The 5,077-nt window shown below is 49.3% G+C and overlaps 1 pseudogene; it reads left to right on the top strand.

Moving 5' to 3' along the window:
* The first annotated feature begins 503 nt into the window (after window positions 1-503).
* On the top strand, window positions 504-3,665 carry LOC147085811 (uncharacterized; annotated as a pseudogene).
* Window positions 3,666-5,077: the final 1,412 nt, after the last annotated feature.

The raw sequence follows: 5,077 nt of genomic DNA, 5'->3' as shown, positions 1-5,077 counted from the left end.
ACCAGTGCACAGGATGTTTGGAGCATTGTCCTCAAAGCCTCTGTTATCTCCTCTCTGTCTTCCCTCAGTATTCGAGAACACAGTCATCAGGGCCTGGGGCCTTTGGCACGTCAATACAAAGAGGAAGCAGATCTTAATGAGAAAGTAGCCGTGGCCTGGGAGAGCCGCAGGTGATGATGGAATGGGCGAGGTATGCGAGAGTGTGAGGTGTTCAGAGGAGAAAGGGGTCTTCAGGGAGCTGATAATATCTGGACAGAAAGGAGCCTTCCGCACATCACAGATATTAAACATGGGAATGGCTTTTCAGAGTAGTGGAGAGCAGAGTATCCATGGAAGCATGTTAACTGATTTGCTTAATTTCTACTAAACTGACAATGTAAACCATCTCTGACTTTACAGGCTGTTCTGGAAGCGACAGAGAAAAAAAAATCACACCCACAGAATTTATCTTGAGTGAGGTCCTGCAAAACATCTGAACCCTCGGACGGAAGAAGGAGGCTGTGATGTTGAGACTGAGCGTTGAATGGCCGATGCTTCTCTGTGCCCTCTCCTGCAATGTGTTGGTGCCCACAGTCCCCGGGTACAGTTTCAATAACTGCATGCAGGATGCCAACCACAATGGTACCTTTCAGTGCGTCCACCGCTTCCTGACACAGGTCTCTAGTGCCGTGTCGGACCTCCCAGCCAGCACCGTGCACTTGAACATCTCCCACAACTGGCTCACCCAACTGCAAGCGGACAGCTTCCGCAGCCTGTCCAAGCTGCTCACCCTGCGGCTGGATTACAATCGGATTGAGAGTGTTTGCTGCGGTGCGTTCAGTAATCTCACCAGCCTACTGACACTTAACCTGTCCTACAGCAGTATCTCTCATCTGAACTCTTCGGGCTTCCAAGAACTTGAAAAGTTAGATCAACTCCTTCTCCATCACAACCGCTTAGTCACAGTTGAACACAAAGCATTCGCTGCATTGGACAATCTTCAAACACTTGTCTTAAGCTCCAATAAACTCCACAGTTTCTCCCATCTGGTGAGCGCTGTCTCTGGGCTCAGTAATCTGACGCTCCTGGATCTGGGCAACAATCAACTCGCCTCCCTGCAACATCGCACCGCCCTCCCGCCCTCCCTCCGAAACCTCTCCCTCTCTAACAACTCTCTCACAACATTTGACTGCCAACGGAACTTCCTCAGCAACATTCTCAGGTTGGATCTGTCCAATAACAAACTCTCCGATGCTTTGGAATTTTCTAAAGTTGACCTGAGGAACATCTCGTGTTTGATCATCAAGAACAACCCCTTAAATGTCACCGAGTTTCTCAAATCTGCAAACCTGGATCTACAGAATGTTCAATACTCTGGGTTAAGGCTGCACAACCAGAGTCAGCTGTCCAACCTGTGCCACTATCTGGGTCTCAGGACTATGAAGAGCCTGGTCCTGCAGAACAATCAGATCTTATTCCTCCCTGCCCATTCCCTATCCCAGTGCCCACCCATCACCAGCTGGGATTTATCACACAATCTCCTCACATCTGTGGAGTGCTTTGAATTTGCATCGAAAAGAAAGCAAGTTGTTTCTTTCATTATCGAGCACAACAGAATCATTAAGTTACCTTCCTGTTACAAGGATGTGAAGGCAGTCGCGGTGTTTCCCAAGCTGTCGCTCCTAACCTTTCGCTACAACAGGATTTTCACCATTTATAGTCACGCCTTCTCTTATGCTCCCCATCTCCGGACCCTAAAGCAGAACATTAACAACATTGCTGTCATCAACAAGGCTGCCTTTTCTAACCTCACCAACTTGGAGGAGCTCCGACTCGACAACAACCTCATAACTGACATCTATGAACACACCTTCAGCAACGTTGGGAGTCTCAGGAATCTCAATCTCAGAAACAACAGGATCTCAATTGTTTTCAGCAAGGTGTTTGCAAATCTCAATAACCTGAACACATTGGACCTGGGAGGGAACAAAATTCGAACCCTCACCATCCACTCTTTCTGTGGATTACACAACCTGACCAAGCTTTATCTCGAGAGGAACTGTATAACCCGTATCAGCAGGGAGATCTTCGACATCCTCCCATCATTAGGAGTGTTGGACTTGGACAGTAACCGGATCAGATACAACACTGGCCTGATTGCAGCATCTCCTTTTGTTAACCTCACAAAGCTCTACATTCTCAAACTACAAGCCCAGCAACCCTACGGCATCAACATTATTCCTCCAAAGTTTTTCAATGGCCTCATCTCTTTAAGAGACCTGTATATAGGAGAGAATAAAATGTCACTGTCCAAAGATGGAATTGAAGACCTGATCAATTTGAGAATCCTCTCCATGCCCGATGCTTGCAATGGGATCCACAGCCTGAATCCAAGGATCTTCAAGAATCTCCAGAGTCTAGAGAGACTCAACCTTGAAAATGTCGGCCTCCAATCCATGTCTCTTGACGTCTTTGGAAACCTTTCCAACCTCAGGACATTGTTCTTGGGGAAAAACGCCATTGAGATCATCAATAGCACGGTTGTGGAACACCTGCCCTCCCTGACCTACCTGGATCTACGGAAGAACCCGTTCCCCTAGCACGGTGGCATAGTGATTAGCACTGTTGCCTCACAGCACCAAGGACCCGGGTTCAAATCCGGCCTCGGGTGACTGTGTGGAGTTTGCACATTCTCCCTGTGTTTGCGTGGGTTTCCTCCGGGTGCTCCGGATTCCTCCCACAGTCCAAAGATGTGCGGGTTAGGTTGATTGGCTATGATAAATTGACCCTTAGTGTTAGGGGGATTAAATACGTGGGGTTACGGGGATTGGGTGGGATATGTGTCGGTGCAGGCTCGATGGGCCGAAATGGCCTCTATCTGCACTGTGGGGTTTCTGTGATTCTGTGTGACCTGTGACATCAGTTGGTTCCAAAACTGGTCCCTGTCCAACCCCAGGGTGCAGGTTATCTATTTTTACAACCAAACATGTGCAGATCCGCCAACTGAATACTTGTATAAGTTTGATGCTCGCGTTTGTTACTTGGACATTGGGCAGATCATGTTCCATATAACTGTGCCGGTCTTGATCTTGTTCATGTTCATCCCTATATTCTACAGCAAAGGGTACTGGCACATCAAGTATGGGTTTTATATTTTCCGATCATGGTTGAATGACCACAGAGGGAGGTGAGAGAGTCAGCAGTCCTACAGGTATGATGCATTAATCTCCTATAATTCTCAGGACGAAGACTGGGTTCTGCAAGTGTTGGTGCCAAACCTGGAAACGAGAGGACCTCAAAGCTTCAAACTCTGCCTCCACCACAGAGATTTTGAGCTGGGCAAATATATCATCGACAACATCGTGGACAGCATCTACCGGAGCAGGAAGACCATCTGTGTGATGAGCCGCAACTACCTGTACAGCGAGTGGTGCTCCATGGAACTGCAGCTAGCGAGCTACAGGCTCTTCCACGAGATGAAAGATATCATCATCCTGATCTTCTTGGAGAGGATTCCAGATGCTGAACTCTCAACCTACCACAAGATGAGAAAGGTCATGAAAAAGAAGACCTACATCCAGTGGCCATCAGACATCGAAGCTCAAAAATTGTTTTTGGTCAAAGTGAGAGAAGCGATTAAAGGCTCCAACTGGGCCAAGGAGGGGAATCCCGCTGCTGAAAGTTAAGCTTCAAGGCCTAGAAATCCGCAGTCTTACCGCAGGCCCTTAAGGCCTGAGTCGGGGAAACATGGCAGCTGCCGCACTTCCCACGTGTTTTGGAGTTCGCCGCTCAACTTACCGCCCTGTGTTAATTGCGAACAATTCCCCCAGTGGCTGCATAATGGCCCGTGGAAGGCTGCTGACTTTCAGTGGGGGAGACTGCAAATGGCCTTGCAGGACGACCTCGAACAGCTCTAGCCCTAGAATGCCTGGCTGTAGACTGCACCACCTCGGCATGGGCGGCAGCAGCCTAGGCTGGCTGGCAGGCAGCGGCAAGGGCAATAGGTGGAGTGGCAGAGGTGGGAATAGGAGTGCTGTCATCCTGAGAGAGGGCAGCAGGTTCCTGCTCCCCAGATCCACTGCCACTCTCCCCAGGGTGGTGCCTCAACATTCCTAGCAATCTGTTGGTGGCCAGATGGCTGGGCGGCTGTGACACCCTGCAAGCCCCGTTCAACACTGGTAAACCCAGCCATGGTGGCAGCAGTCTGAGCTTGGGTGGCAGCAAACTGAGGCTGCAGGAGAGCTCTCTGATACAGCGTGATCTTACAAGTGGCGCTCCAAATGGAATGACAATGAGGTGCTGCTGCATCAAAGAACCTTCCCTTTAAGTAGTGGAGAAAGCCGAGGCCTAACATGACTTGCAGTCGGACTGCACCCGATATTGGCCCATCTGTTGAGCGGTAAAGCAATGAGCAGCGGGTTTAGTGCTCAGATCAGCACTATAATCATGTAAAAGAGCACTCAGCATGAATTTTGCGTGCTACTTAGACCACTTTGTCCAGACGCAGCTAAGTAACGCTGGGTCATGACTCTGCCCGTTTTCAGGCCATATCCGATTTCTTGGCCCGTGTTCCTCAAAGCCCCTTTGGTTCGAGTGGCAGGGCACCCACTCATCTCGGAACCCGCTGCCACACGCTTCCATCCACCTCAGACACAGTCCCTCCTTATTGTTAATCCTGTCATTGCTGCTATTGACCCAGGATAAGGCAAATGTACAGACACACAATGTAAGCACAGAATAAAGCCTTAACCATCTGGCCCCCTCATGTCGGCTCACTGTCATCTTTTCATCCAACATCTGCTTGAATCTGGGCCAGACTGATGGAGTGAACGACTCCTCGGTCCGTGGTAATCTGACACTGGTGGACATCAATCCACAGCACAAGACTGTCCAAACTGGAGCCCAACAGGAGATCTCACTCACACTCCCAGTGGCCTGAGAATTGGCCGGTGTGAGAAATCCAGCTAACAAACCTTTCATATTATCCACTAATTTTGATAGAATACTGGCTCCCATGACAGGATAGCCCTGGTGCTACCCATTGCAGGTAATTCCAGGATATACCTGCAGTGACGGTTATTACAGGTAATGTCCAGAT

This window comes from Somniosus microcephalus, unplaced genomic scaffold (assembly GCF_052327205.1).
Source record: "Somniosus microcephalus isolate GS21.2 unplaced genomic scaffold, FLI_Smic_1.0 unresolved_chr8, whole genome shotgun sequence".
Lineage (NCBI taxonomy): Eukaryota > Metazoa > Chordata > Chondrichthyes > Squaliformes > Somniosidae > Somniosus > Somniosus microcephalus.
Note: the sequence above shows the minus strand (reverse complement) of the source record. Positions and strands in the feature narration are given on the sequence as shown.